Below are 15,262 nucleotides of genomic sequence, written 5' to 3'. Positions count from 1 at the left end.
TGTACTAAAGTATTTGTCCATTAACCAGGACAACCTTGTTATTCCCCCTTTTTTGCCCCTAATTCCTAAACGGTTTGAGCCATAACCCCCAAAGCAAATCCTAACCATCCCTTTGTGGTATTGAAACTTGTAGTATAATTTCAGAGAGATCCATACACCGTTCCACTGTTATTGTCTGGAAACTAGAAAATGCTTATTTTTGGCCCCTTTTTGGCCCCTAATTCCTTAACTGTTGGTACCATAACCCCCAAAATCAATCCCCACCTTCCTTTTGTGATAATGAACTTTATGGTAAAATTTCAAAGAGATCCATTCACTTAAACTAAAGTTAGAGTGCGAAAACCTATGTGTCTTCGGACGACGACGATGACGACGCCGCCAACGTCATACCAATATACGACCGCAAAAAATTTTTGTGCTCTATCAAAAAAACAAACTTAAAATGGAAAATTTTATAGAAAAAAAAAAGGAAGAAAAGGAAACCCCCTTATGATTCATCACCCACAAACTCAATCCCAGCCTTCCTTTTGTGGTATGGTAGCTTGCAGTACAATTTTTGAGACATCCATACACTTGAACACAAGTTATTGTCTGGAAACTGTAAAAATGCTTGTTTTTTGGCCCCTTTTTGGCCCCAAATTCCTATACGTTTAGGGCAATTACCCCCAAACTCAATTCCAGCTTTCCCTTTGTGATATGGAACCTTGTAGAACATTTTCAGAAAGATCCATACACTTACACACAAGTTATTGTCTGGAAACTAGAAAAATGCTTGTTTTTTGCCCCTTTTTTGGTCCCTAATTCCTAAAATTTTGAGGCAATTACCCCCAAAATCAATCCCAGCATTCCCTTTGTGATATGGAACCTTGTGGTACAATGTCAGAGAGATCCATACACTAACACACAAGTTATTGTCTGGAAGTTACAAAAATGTTTATTTTTGGCCCCTAATTCCTTAACTGTTGGTACCATAACCAACAAAAACAATCCCAACCTTCCTTTTGTGGTATTGAACCTTATGGTAAAATTTCATAGAGATCCATTCACTTAAACTAAAGTAATTGTGCGAAAACCAATGTGTCTTAGGACGACGACGCTGTCGGACGACGACGACAACAACAACGACGAGGCCAACGTCATACCAATAAACGTCCGCAAATTTTTTGGCGGTCGTATAAAAACTACTTGATATTTAGAAGAAAATAAAAATTTTGCAACTTTTCCATTTATAAAGGGGCATAACTCTAGAACGGTTATAGTGACGCCACCAAAATTCAAACTTGATCTGTGTTTTGTGGTAATAAGCATTGTGTATAAGTTTCATAACATTTGGTTGAGGCATACTTAAGTTAGAGAACGGAAACTAAAAATTTTGCAATTTTTCCATTTATAATCGGGCATAACTCTAGAACGGTTAAAGTGACGCCACCAAAATTCAAACTTGATCTGTGTTTTGTGGTAATAAGCATTGTGTATAAGTTTCATAACATTTTGTTGAGGCAAACTTAAGTTAGAGAACGGAAACTAAAAATTTTGCAATTTTTCCTTTTATAAAGGGGCATAACTCTGGAATGGTTAAAGTGACACTACCAAAATTCAAACTTGATCTGTGTTTTGTGGTAATAAGAATTGTGTCTAAGTTACATAACATTTAGTTGAGGCAAACTTAAGTTAGAGAACGGAAACTAAAAATTTTGCAATTTTTCCATTTATAAAGGGGCATAACTCTGGAATGGTTAAAGTGACGCCACCAAAATTCAAACTTAATCTGTGTTTTGTGGTAATATGCATTGTGTATAAGTTTCATCACATTTAGTTGAGGCACACACAAGTTAGAGAACGGAAACAAATTTGGGACGTACGGACGGACGTTCGTACGCACGTACGTACAGATGGACAAGGGTAAAACTTAATGCCCCCACTGCTACGGTGGGGGCATAAAAAGACCAAAACTCAAAAACTTAACTTTGACCACTGAACCATGAAAATGAAGTCAAGGTCAGATGACACCTGCCAGTTGGACATGTACACCTTACAATCATTACATACACCAAATATAGTAGACCTATTGCTTATAGTATCTGAGATATGGACACGAAAACTTAACCTTGTTGAATGCAGATCAGTCTCTCTAAGTATAAACAATTTTGATTTTAGAAAATTAATTTGAAAAACACCTTTACAATAAAAATAAAATGCTCCGCTGGGGCGCAGCTTGATACGACCGCAGAGGTCGAACCCTGAACAGTTGGGGCAAGTATGGACACAACATTCAAGCTTGATACAGCACTGAATTTGGATTGTAATTAAATATTTGACACAGCATAGGTTTCTGACACAGAATGAAAGTGGTCTAAGAACTTAAAATTTTTTAATTTACCTATTCAAACCATATCATTATTATTTGCTTTTATATATAAATCAGAAATAACCAATTTGAAATGGAAAATTTTTAAAGAAAAAAAAATCCCCCCCCCACAAATTTTTTGAACCCCCTTATGATTCATCACCCCCAAACTCAATCCCAGCCTTTCCTTTGTGGTATGGTACCTTGCAGTACAATTTCAGAGAGATCCATACACTTGAACACAAGTTATTGTCTGGAAACTAGAAAAATGCTTGTTTTTTGGCCCCTTTTTGGCCCCTTATTCCTAAACGTTTAGGGCAATTACCCCGAAACTCAAACCCAGCTTTCCCTTTGTGATATGGAACTTTGCAGTACAATTTCATAAAGATCCATACACTTAAACACAAGTTATTGTCCTGAAACTAGAAAAATGCTTGTTTTTTGCCCTTTTATGGCCCCTAATTACTTAAGTTTTGAGGCAATTACCCCCAAAATCAATCCCAGCCTTCCCTTTGTGGTATGGTACCTTGCAGTACAATTTCAGTGAGATCCATACACTTGAACACAAGTTATTGTCTGGAAACTGTAAAAATGCTTATGGCCCCTTTTTGGCCCCTTTTTCCTAAAATTTTTGGGCAATTACCCCCAAACTCAATTCCAGCTTTCCCTTTGTCATATGGAACCTTGTACACGTAGTACAATTTCATAAAGATCCATACACTTACACACAAGTTATTGTCTGGAAACTAGAAAAATGCTTGTTTTTTGCCCCTTTTTGGCCCCTTATTCCTAAAATTTGGAAGCAATTACCCCCAAAATCAATCCCAGCATTCCTTTTGTGATATGGAACCTTGTGGTACAATGTCAGAGAGATCCATACACTTACACACAAGTTATGTCTGGAAGTTACAAAAATGCTTATTTTTGGCCCCTAATTCCTTAACTGTTGGTACCATAACCCCCAAAATCAATCCCCACAATTCTTTTGTGGTATTGAACCTTATGGTAAAGTTTCATTGAGATCCATTCACTTAAACTAAAGTTAGAGTGCGAAAATTAATGTGTCTTCGGACGACGACGACGACGACGAAGACGCCAACGTCATACCAATATACGACCACAAAAATTTTTTTGCGGTCGTATAAAAAGCAGGCATTGTGAAAGTTTGCATTATATTAGAAGATGATATTCATTTATTCTTCACTTGCCAAAAAATACATGTAAAATATTACTTAAATTGATAGAATTATTTAAAAGGTATAACCAGAGACATATATACACATTGTGTATATATGTCTCTGGTATAACATCAAAACAAATAGTCATGAAACAATTTTTTCAATTTTTTTTTTATTAAGGTATATATGGTTCAACTTTGTTTTATTATTTCATTTTATTTTTGAATTTTCTTGTCATAATCACAGTAATTAAATTTGACAAACACATATATTTTACCTGAGACACTTTACCTGTAAGTTATATAATTTGAACACTTCAATGCAGTCATGATTTCCCTTTATCCTTGACTAGTTTTTGATTAATACCTTGTGTATTAATTAAGCAACAGGTGGTATAATGATGGACGTAATTTTTATGGCCACCATTAATAAGATAAAGGCACAGGTAGTACTGTACACCTTACAATCATTCCATACACCAAATACAGTAGACCTATTGCTTACAGTATAAGAAAAACAGACCAAAACACAAAAACTTAACTATAACCACTGAACCATGAAAATGAGGTCAAGGTCAAATGACACCTGCCAGTTGGACATGTTCACCTTACAATCCTTCCATATACCAAATATACTAGACCTATTGCTTATAGTATCTGAGATATGGACTTGACCACGAAAACTTAACCTTGTTGAATGAAGATCAGTCTCTCTAAGTATAAACAATTTTGATTTTAGAAAATTAATTTGAAAAACACCTTTACAATAAAAATAAAATGCTCCGCTGGGGCGCAGCTTGATACGACCGCAGAGGTCGAACCCTGAACAGTTGGGGCAAGTATGGACACAACATTCAAGCTTGATACAGCACTGAATTTGGATTGTAATTAAATATTTGACACAGCATAGGTTTCTGACACAGAATGAAAGTGGTCTAAGAACTTAAAAATTTTTAATTTACCTATTCAAACCATATCATTATTATTTGCTTTTATATATAAATCAGAAATAACCAATTTGAAATGGAAAATTTTTAAAGAAAAAAAAATCCCCCCCCCACAAATTTTTTGAACCCCCTTATGATTCATCACCCCCAAACTCAATCCCAGCCTTTCCTTTGTGGTATGGTACCTTGCAGTACAATTTCAGAGAGATCCATACACTTGAACACAAGTTATTGTCTGGAAACTAGAAAAATGCTTGTTTTTTGGCCCCTTTTTGGCCCCTTATTCCTAAACGTTTAGGGCAATTACCTCGAAACTCAAACCCAGCTTTCCCTTTGTGATATGGAACTTTGCAGTACAATTTCATAAAGATCCATACACTTAAACACAAGTTATTGTCCTGAAACTAGAAAAATGCTTGTTTTTTGCCCTTTTATGGCCCCTAATTACTTAAGTTTTGAGGCAATTACCCCCAAAATCAATCCCAGCCTTCCCTTTGTGGTATGGTACCTTGCAGTACAATTTCAGAGAGATCCATACACTTGAACACAAGTTATTGTCTGGAAACTAGAAAAATGCTTATGGCCCCTTTTTGGCCCCTTTTTCCTAAAATTTTTGGGCAATTACCCCCAAACTCAATTCCAGCTTTCCCTTTGTGATATGGAACCTTGTACATGTAGTACAATTTCATAAAGATCCATACACTTACACACAAGTTATTGTCTGGAAACTAGAAAAATGCTTGTTTTTTGCCCCTTTTTGGCCCCTTATTCCTAAAATTTGGAAGCAATTACCCCCAAAATCAATCCCAGCATTCCTTTTGTGATATGGAACCTTGTGGTACAATGTCAGAGAGATCCATACACTTACACACAAGTTATGTCTGGAAGTTACAAAAATGCTTATTTTTGGCCCCTAATTCCTTAACTGTTGGTACCATAACCCCCAAAATCAATCCCCACAATTCTTTTGTGGTATTGAACCTTATGGTAAAGTTTCATTGAGATCCATTCACTTAAACTAAAGTTAGAGTGCGAAAATTAATGTGTCTTCGGACGACGACGACAACGACGAAGACGCCAACGTCATACCAATATACGACCACAAAAATTTTTTTGCGGTCGTATAAAAAGCAGGCATTGTGAAAGTTTGCATTATATTAGAAGATGATATTCATTTATTCTTCACTTGCCAAAAAATACATGTAAAATATTACTTAAATTGATAGAATTATTTAAAAGGTATAACCAGAGACATATATACACATTGTGTATATATGTCTCTGGTATAACATCAAAACAAATAGTCATGAAACAATTTTTTCAATTTTTTTTTTATTAAGGTATATATGGTTCAACTTTGTTTTATTATTTCATTTTATTTTTGAATTTTCTTGTCATAATCACAGTAATTAAATTTGACAAACACATATATTTTACCTGAGACACTTTACCTGTAAGTTATATAATTTGAACACTTCAATGCAGTCATGATTTCCCTTTATCCTTGACTAGTTTTTGATTAATACCTTGTGTATTAATTAAGCAACAGGTGGTATAATGATGGACGTAATTTTTATGGCCACCATTAATAAGATAAAGTCACAGGTAGTACTGTACACCTTACAATCATTCCATACACCAAATACAGTAGACCTATTGCTTACAGTATAAGAAAAACAGACCAAAACACAAAAACTTAACTATAACCATTGAACCATGAAAATGAGGTCAAGGTCAAATGACACCTGCCAGTTGGACATGTTCACCTTACAATCCTTCCATATACCAAATATACTAGACCTATTGCTTATAGTATCTGAGATATGGACTTGACCACGAAAACTTAACCTTGTTCACTGATCCATGAAATGAGGTCGAGGTCAAGTGAAAACTGTCTGATGGGCATGAGGACCTTGCAAGGTATTCACATACCAAATATAGTTATCCTATTACTCATAATAAGAGAGAAATTAACATTACAAAAAATCTTAACATTTTTTTCAAGTAGTCACTGAACCATGAAAATGAAGTCAAGGACAATGGACATGTGACAGACGGAAACTTCGTAACATAAGGCATCTATATGCAAAGTATGAAGCATCCAGGTCTTCTACCTTCTAAAATATAAAGCTTTTAAGAAGTTAGTTAAGGCCGCCGCTGCCTTGCTGGATCACTATCCCTATGTCAAGCTTTCTGCGACAAAAGTCGCAGGCTCGACAAAAATGAGAAACAAGAAACACCTATGAACCACACCAACAAACGACAACCACTGAAGAACAGGCTACTAACAGGACTGTTTTAAAAACATACATATATAAGGCAATATCAAGGATAGAATTTGAAGTGACTTGTACAGGAATGGACCCAAACAGCTCTGACACAAAAATAGTAGGGTGCCCAGTCAACAATTTGGATTAACTGAATACCACATGGCTGTATCTTATATCATTGGAAAGAGGAGAACAAGCCGCATCGAAATATTGATGTCGTCATTGTCTACAGTGGTCACGTTAATCTTAAATTTGAATCAAAGGTCAAAGCTAAAATTTCAGTAAAAAAGCAGAGTCATATTTAGACAGCTTGACGCCCTACATATATATGTTAAGAGCGAAATAAATTCAAATAATTTAAAGGATTATAACTATAATTTTTTATATTTAAGACTAATTGGATATTTATGTTGCCAAATATGATTCGAGATTGACGTGTGTACGTACACATAGGATGCACATTTACAATTTTCATTCAGCTGTTAAATAACAACCTTGACCAATTTCAATTTCAAAATTTGGAATTTTTGTATAAGATTTGATACATGTGTACTCTAGAAATGTTTTTTAGATATTAAAACATTTATAAGTTTCCTACCTAAAAAAGATGTTTTCCCCATCTTTTGATAGAAGATGTTCGTCATTTTTTTGGTAAATACATGTATCTAATTTTCTTTCTGTGAGTGTGGAAGAACATACAATTTCAATTTTTTCAAAATGTCAATTGGGAACAGGGTGACTCACTCCATCTTACACTTTAATATGACTTATTGAGCAGAAATTGGCTATAAAATTGACATGAAGTTAAAGAATATCTACAGGAAGAGGGTTTTGTCCAGCATCATTGTATTTTACAAACACTTGTAGACAACATGAAAAAATGGTCGAAGCTGGTTACAGTTATTAAATTTCTTTGTCTACTGTAGAATTAAAGCCATATATAAACTAAATTATAAGCACTATTTCAACCACCAGCAAAGAGCACAATAATTTTATTTTTCATGTTAAAGATTCCCCGTACAATACAGTATCTGGGGGTACCCTGTAAAACACGAAATTTAGAAAATCGTGACCACGGGAAGTTAAGATGACAATCATGATTGTAAAATATAATGATTTTCCTATACAATGTAATTTGCAAACAAATTTAGCCATTAACTTAAACTTGTTAACTAGAAGCCTTTTTTCAACATGTTTTAGGCACCCTACTAAAACTATCCTTTTTGTCAAGAAATGAAACAAAATTTTCCTCATACTCTGGTCAAAGTGTTTTTAGATTTAACTTGTGATAAGGCGAAGCATGGATACATGATAATCTGGTTGTATAGGTGGGCAAGGAAGGGTTCATGTGTTTTCTCACCTTTTTTTTAATAAAAAGATACATTTTCATTGCATTCCTGTGTCAATGTCAGAGAAGTGTTGTGGGTTGCTAGAGTTATTTTCACGCAACGTGTTTACTTGTGCTGTGCCTTCGATAAAAATTTCGACCGTTGATCGATTTTTTTAAAGAGGAAAAATATAACATGAATGGAAATAACAATGTACAGAAAAACAGTTCGTTGTTTTATGAATATGCATTAAAAATCTAATCGCTGACATTAAAAGTACATTCCCATGGCTATTCCTATATCATATACTGTGGATTCATTTTATTTCGTGGGTTACCAATTTTCGTGGATTGAGGAAAACTTGCATTTTCGTGGATCTTTAATTTCGTTGTTTTGGCAAAGTCTGCATACATTCCTTTAGAAAATTTGCAATTCGTTGAACATTTAAATTCATGGTTCCCCTGGATCCATGAAATCCACGAAAATTGGTATCCAACGAATATTAATGAATCCACAGTATATGATTAATTTTTTAGTTTCATGTCCAGTGGCAAATGTTTCATGTATTTTTTAATACAAGTTCATTCTGATTGGAATAGATTGAATTTTTTATGGCAGGTTTTGGACCACTGAAGACAGGTCTTGTCTGATTAACCTGTTTTCACATGTAACGTTCCAAAATTATGACATTTGTTTGTTTCGATTATAACAAATTTCATCCGTTTTATAGAAGTTTCAACCTCAATAAAGTCTTCATATATCAGTATATATAGAACCAATTATCATTGATTAAACAATTTTTATGTTTACTATCGATGTATTGATCAAACTTTTAAACTCACTAATTTTCCGATTATATTAACTACATTTTGAATTAACAACTCGACAACTTTAAGTTTTGAAAGTTTTCAATCTATAAGTTCATGTACAGTGTAGATCAACTTAAAAAATATTCCCTCCGCATGGTAAAATGATACCTTTTCAGTAATAACAGTTTCTGAGACTAAATTACATGAACAATGAGAAACTGCACCTTTACATTTTCTTTTAATCATGTTAATGAAGTGTATTTTCCCAAAGAACACACCGTGTATTAGTTAACCAAAACTTGCAAGGTTCTCGATTGCTTTATATGCATATGGTCATGGTATTTCTTAAATACAAGACGGGTGGTATGGTATATCATCTGTTTCGGTTTCTTTGACATATATACTTATAAGAAAGAGTAGTTCAAATGCCACCCCAACAATCATGACAATGGTTCTATGAAATAGATTTTCTGTTATGGCAGTAATGTACCTTCCTTTGTTGGACTTTTGGGTTGTCATACTAATGGGGTGTCAGACCAATGGGGCGTTGGACTAGTTGGGTGTCAGAATATCAGGGTGACCACTATATTAACTCTCTATATAATATATATCAGTGACCTCTATAGATATTTAGTTCATATTATACAGAAAAACGTGAAATGAATTAGAATAGAAAACAAAAAAATAACGGATTTGGGAAAAAGGGGGAGGGCTAAAAAAAAATTGTCCTGTTCCCAATTCCTACATGTATGATATACTGATATGTGAGGGTCGTAATGGACCTTCAAGACGAATAACGATAAAAAATGTTACCAAATGACGTTAACGGTAATTTTTGGTGCATGACGATAAATTGTACATTTTCTTTATGAGGACCGATTTTGACAAATCACGCTAAATTATTTCCAAAAATAACGCTAACGGTTTATTTTTTGAGACCTCTGACGACTCACGATAAAAAATTTAACCAATTTGACGCTAACGCTAGCCGAAAATGACCGTTTGACGCCTGACGGTAAATGGCATTAACAAAATAAATTTTACTTTCAGTTTCATTGATCAATAGCACATATAAATACAAATTTCATTAATCTCGATATTTGCTTTCAACCATAACAATTAACATAATACAATCATTAATCTCGATATTTGCTTTCAACCATAACATATTGTGACTTGAAAATTGAAATATAATGGTGCGTATGTTGGAAAACATTTTACCTATAAATGCAAAAGAAATCTGCCAAAATAAGGATGACGTAGTTTTCTGATTGGTTTCTTGTGAACTGACAAAAATAGAATCGACCGCTTGTGTCGTTAGAAAAAGGTTAACTAGAACATGTCTCGTCTCCCCGATCACAATCTTTTTTATCGATAGTTTTAAATCATCTATATATAGTATAATTTTGGCAGTGGCTTTTTTGACGGCTCTATTGAAATTTTGATTTATACTGTTAATTGATTTAAAATAAAAGCCTACATACTAATCATAGTACACAATTTCAGTAAATTGGTGTTCTTAATATGTCGTTTGCATTATGTACATGTACATGTTGTACATGTATAAAATACATGTAATAAGAAGCGGATCCAGCAATTTAAAAAAAAAGCCATATGTCCCCATTCACATATGAATTTGCTTCATATACTACTGACGCAAATCATTTAAAAATTGGTATTTTTGAGCTTTGGCAGACCCAATAGTACATAGCGTTATTTGCAAGGAAACTTGTTTCTCTATTTTTTTAATTTTTTTTGGGGGGGGGGGGGGCAATTTAGCCCTTTCTGGACCCATTGTTTAAAAACATTTAATCAACGTGTGGTTGTTGATGATCTCAGTAAAAGATTGGCTAAGTTTATGTCATAACCTTATCAGCTCTCTCGATGAATTGAATTGAATTGAATTCAAAAGCATTGATCGTCGAAAAAAAGGGAGGTACTTTTGAATTGCGGTTCATTACATTTTGATTTGTGATACATTACATTTTGAATTGTGTTACCTTATGGTTAAGTTTTACTGCTAATTTCCATCTGTGAATGATTTAAAAGTAGCAAATAGGCTATTATATATTTTTTCAAATACTTTACATTTCAATTCTTTTATAAATGTTGATAATAAACACCATTTTATAGTATCCAAAAAGACAAATTTAGGATTCATCAATTTTTTGTAGAGTCGGCAAAATAGCATGTTTTCTATTTTGCCGGCGCCAGTAAAACAGCACCTGCCTATAATTTCGGGTCCCGGTAAAGTGAGAAACGGAACAGAAACGAAACAGAGCGAAACGAAACCATGCCAAGAAATTGCCTCCGTTGAAATTCTGCAAATATCCCATAGAGCAAATTACATGGATGATTAATATTGACCATTTGGTATATGGCTGTGTTCTAAGCGACACGTACATGAAGGTCATAAATTAATTTGTTGAATGAAATCAAATCTTTAACTACTAATGGGTGCCGTAGGAGGTCTACCGGAATTTTTAGCTTAGATTTCTTCGCATGGAAACATGGCGAAACGAAACGAAACACAGCGAAACGAAACGAAACACGACGAAACGAAACGAAACATGTAAATTGAGAAACGAAACACAACGAAACGAAACAAAATCTGTATTTAGAGGAACCACCTATAGAAAATCTTCCTGACATAGCCGAAGATCAGTGTGGGTTTAGAGGGCCCTTTTGATTGATATCCACGTTGCGCACGGTATTGGTGTCTCTTTGGAAAAATGCTATAGTTAGCGGGTAATTCTAACTCAAGCTCTTTTCCTATACAAGACAGATCCATGTTCTACATATCATTCGAAAGGAAATAAACCAAAGAAATCGATTACATAGATGATTTTGTGCTTTGTATATTATGTAAAGAAAACCTTTGCTCATTTCGATGCCTATAACGTCATTTTAAGGGTGTCCCGCTGTTACAATTTTGTTTTGAGCACGTCATTGAAATCCCAGTGCGGATTAATTAGTAGGTTAAATGTGATAAAATTTTACAACTGTATTGTATACCTTTAACGAAAAAGGGGGTCATAGACGTTTTTAACTGTGAGTGAAAGAGGATCGTCAGAAGCGTTTAGATTAGGAAGAGAAAAAATGTCCCACTGAGCTGCTCAACCCTTATAAAATCTTTCTGCTTTTTTATTATAAGATATAACAGATGTAAATGGCTTTTATTAATATCAGAAAAATTATACATGTCCTAAAGAAGCTATCTGAAGTCATCATTATGTAACTGCGGTCTTACTTTCATAACATCGTCAGTTTTCCCGTGTCCAATAAAATGTCCCGATGGACAAAATAACACAAAGAATAATTCGGAGGCTGTTTATTAAACGAAATTCTACTTGATCTTCAATTTTTAACACCTTTTAACTGATATGAATGGAAAATACATTTAATTTCCTCTAAAATGATATGATATGTACTTTTGTTTGAGCTGCAGGTAGAAAATACGAAACGATCTAAGATGTCCAATGACATGTCCCCATAACTGTAATTTGACGTTCACGTTATGATAATGCTAAACTGTTACAGTACATGACTTTTTTTGCATATTTGGCATAAAATAATTTCATTAGTTGGTCTGATCAATATAAAATAAAGTTCTCGTTTAATATGCATTAAAATATAGATCTGCATTGTATCAATGATTTAAGATGTCTAAATATTTAACTCGGATACTTCATAAAGACAAGGCTCCGGGCCATAAAAGTGAGACAAGATTACATATGATCACAGTCTCACTTTTAGCAAAGCAACATACAGTGAAAATGAAAATGCGATCAAAAGTGAGCTCACCTTATTTAGCCATATTATAAACGATTCAAAATCAAGCTATACACCCTATCCTTAATTCCTAGCGTTGTTATTAAAATAATTTCTCAAAAGTACTCGTTAGTCATAAACATTTCGGTATAACGTGCAATCATTTTTTGTCGCAGCGACTCATTTAACAAAAAAAAAAATACGAGAGAAATGCTCGAGTATGTCATGAACATTTCAGTATAGCTTACGATCATGTTTTTTGTGTACTGTGGGTAGAACAATGTCTAGTCATCTACCTAGCAACATGTGTATGAAACAGAAGATTAATACTTCTAGAAGTAATGTGAGGCAGAATGGAGTTTATTGACTCGAATCTCCAACAGAATTGCCTGATACATAGCCATGCGATGCGACGATCGACTATTAAAATTGTAAATGGAACTTTTCTATTACATTAATTTGAGAGAGAAAGAGATAAAGAAAAATTCAAATGCACTCAGTGTTAGGGTTATAGTTGTCCGACAAATATGATGGATTGCACACAAACATGTAGCAGGTTCCACTGTATATATTTACAGACACTCCAAACCCTTTCGAAAAAAAAGTCCCCATGCACTGGACCCAACATCTTCACAAATTTCTTTCTTTCCATTTTTTTTGAAAGCGTATTTTTTGCGGGAAGTTTAATATTCTTTGCATGAATAACCAATTTATAAAAAAGAGGCAGAGAGAATTTCAAATACTATTAAATATACACTGATTACGCTGTATATATGTAGGACTCTAAAGTGCGATGGTACTCTAAAGTGCGATGGTCACGCTAAAGTCCGATGGTCTACGCTAAAGTGCGATGGTGTCAGACGCTAAAGTGCGATGGTTGTTTGTTTTTAAGTGCGATCAGATAACACGCTAAAGTGTGATGGTATGACACGCTAAATACGATGGTGTAACGGGAATGTGGTTCAGGCAATGGTTTTTGTTTGTTGCTGAGTTCCTATTACTTTTTCGTGAATTGTTTTATTTAAACATCAAGCCGTAGTCTTTCTCTTTTGAATTGTTTTACACTGGTCACTGTTTAACCCTATATAGCTTGTTATGTTGTAGTTGTATGGGCCAAGGATTTACGTTGAAGGCCGTATGATTACTAGTTGTATACATGAACGACATTTGGGGTTGAATGGATAGTTCATACTACATCTTCTTGTTTTTATTATAAAGTACAATAGTTGTCCAAAAAATGTAATGGTTACATTGCAGTAGTTAGTTTATCCGGAATTTAGTGGTAGTCGTTTGTTTGTATATTTCATATTTGATGTTCGTTTATTCTTTTGTATTTAAATCATGTTGCTATTTTTCTCGTTTGAATTGTTTTACACTGGTTGTTTTGAGGCCCTTTAGTCTTAATAGAATACTATGCGGTGTAAGCCAAGTTGAATGTTCCGCGTTAAAGGTCATACTATAACCTAAAGTTGCATACATTAATGACATTAGGTCTTCGATAGAGAGTGTCTTATTGGCAATCATATGTTGATACTACACATCTGTCCGTTAGGTTGCTGTCTAGTTGACGTATATTCATTATTTAACAGAAGTAACAAACCATATTGTAATTTTTTAATAGAAATATTCAATTAGAAAGTAAAAAAGAAGACTCTTGGTTCTCTCAAAGCACTCTGGCTTCCTCAACCAATATAAACTGACCGCATCGAAATAGCCAATAGTGTCGAATTTGGTGTTAAATACCAAAAAAATCAATCGACCAATCTGCTGTGTGCAAATGTTCAAGTTTTGTGTATAGTAGATCTACTAGGCCTTTTTTTATCTTCGCAGAACGCCACAAAACATGGCCTGAATATTGCTTTTTATACTTTTAAAAACAAAATCAAAAACATTGAAACCGAAAACCCGAAAATAACCCGTTTGGAAACGGTCTAAAAATGTCAAAGGAAATAGTGTAAACTGATACTCAGTTATATGCTGAAATTGGAAGCGCTAAATCAAAAACAATTTATAGTATGAAAAGTACATAGTACTTCGTTTCAGAAAACATTGATACATGTGTATGTACTAAAGTAGTAACTAAAAAATACATATCTTGTCACATAAAAATAAACATAATTAGGTTTAAAAATCGGATTTCGGTCTGCTGTTAATCAAATAGTGGTTAAGATAACATAGAAGTTAACAACTATTATAGGTCACCGTACGGCATTCGACAATGAGCAAAACGCATACCTCATAGTCAGTTATGAAAGATCCCGAAATGACAAATGTAACCAATTCAAAGGAGAAAACTTACGGCTTGATTTATTGATAAAACAATCCTGATTTAAAAATTATAATCAATGAAAACATTTTATTTAAAAAAAAATAATTTAGACCCCGACCAACCTTAAAATATTGAAAGTTGACAATGGCAGCTTAAGAACACGTATTTCTTTCTCAAACTTGTAGCATATTTTATCAAGTATTTCGTTAGTGATTTATAAAAAAATTGTAATTGATTTCAAGATTGTGAACTAATACGAGCATGACCTGATAGAATATGTAATATGAATTATAATACTATTAGAAGCCACTTTTTATGAAAAAATAAGTAAAACGGACCTCTTA

General features: G+C 33.8%; 1 protein-coding gene across 1 annotated transcript in view; it reads right to left on the bottom strand.

The window, feature by feature from the left end:
• The window catches only part of LOC127730296 (phospholipase A and acyltransferase 3-like), a 36,676-nt gene extending 26,480 nt beyond the window's left edge, over positions 1-10,196 (bottom strand). Inside the window, exon 1 of the mRNA XM_052238620.1 lies at positions 10,100-10,196. The gene's annotated coding sequence lies outside the window, so the exon portion shown is untranslated. The remainder of the gene's footprint in view (positions 1-10,099) is intronic.
• Between the last annotated feature and the right edge of the window lie 5,066 nt (positions 10,197-15,262).

Source organism: Mytilus californianus, unplaced genomic scaffold (genome assembly GCF_021869535.1).
Source record: "Mytilus californianus isolate M0D057914Y unplaced genomic scaffold, xbMytCali1.0.p SCAF_2, whole genome shotgun sequence".
Lineage (NCBI taxonomy): Eukaryota > Metazoa > Mollusca > Bivalvia > Mytilida > Mytilidae > Mytilus > Mytilus californianus.
Note: the sequence above shows the minus strand (reverse complement) of the source record. Positions and strands in the feature narration are given on the sequence as shown.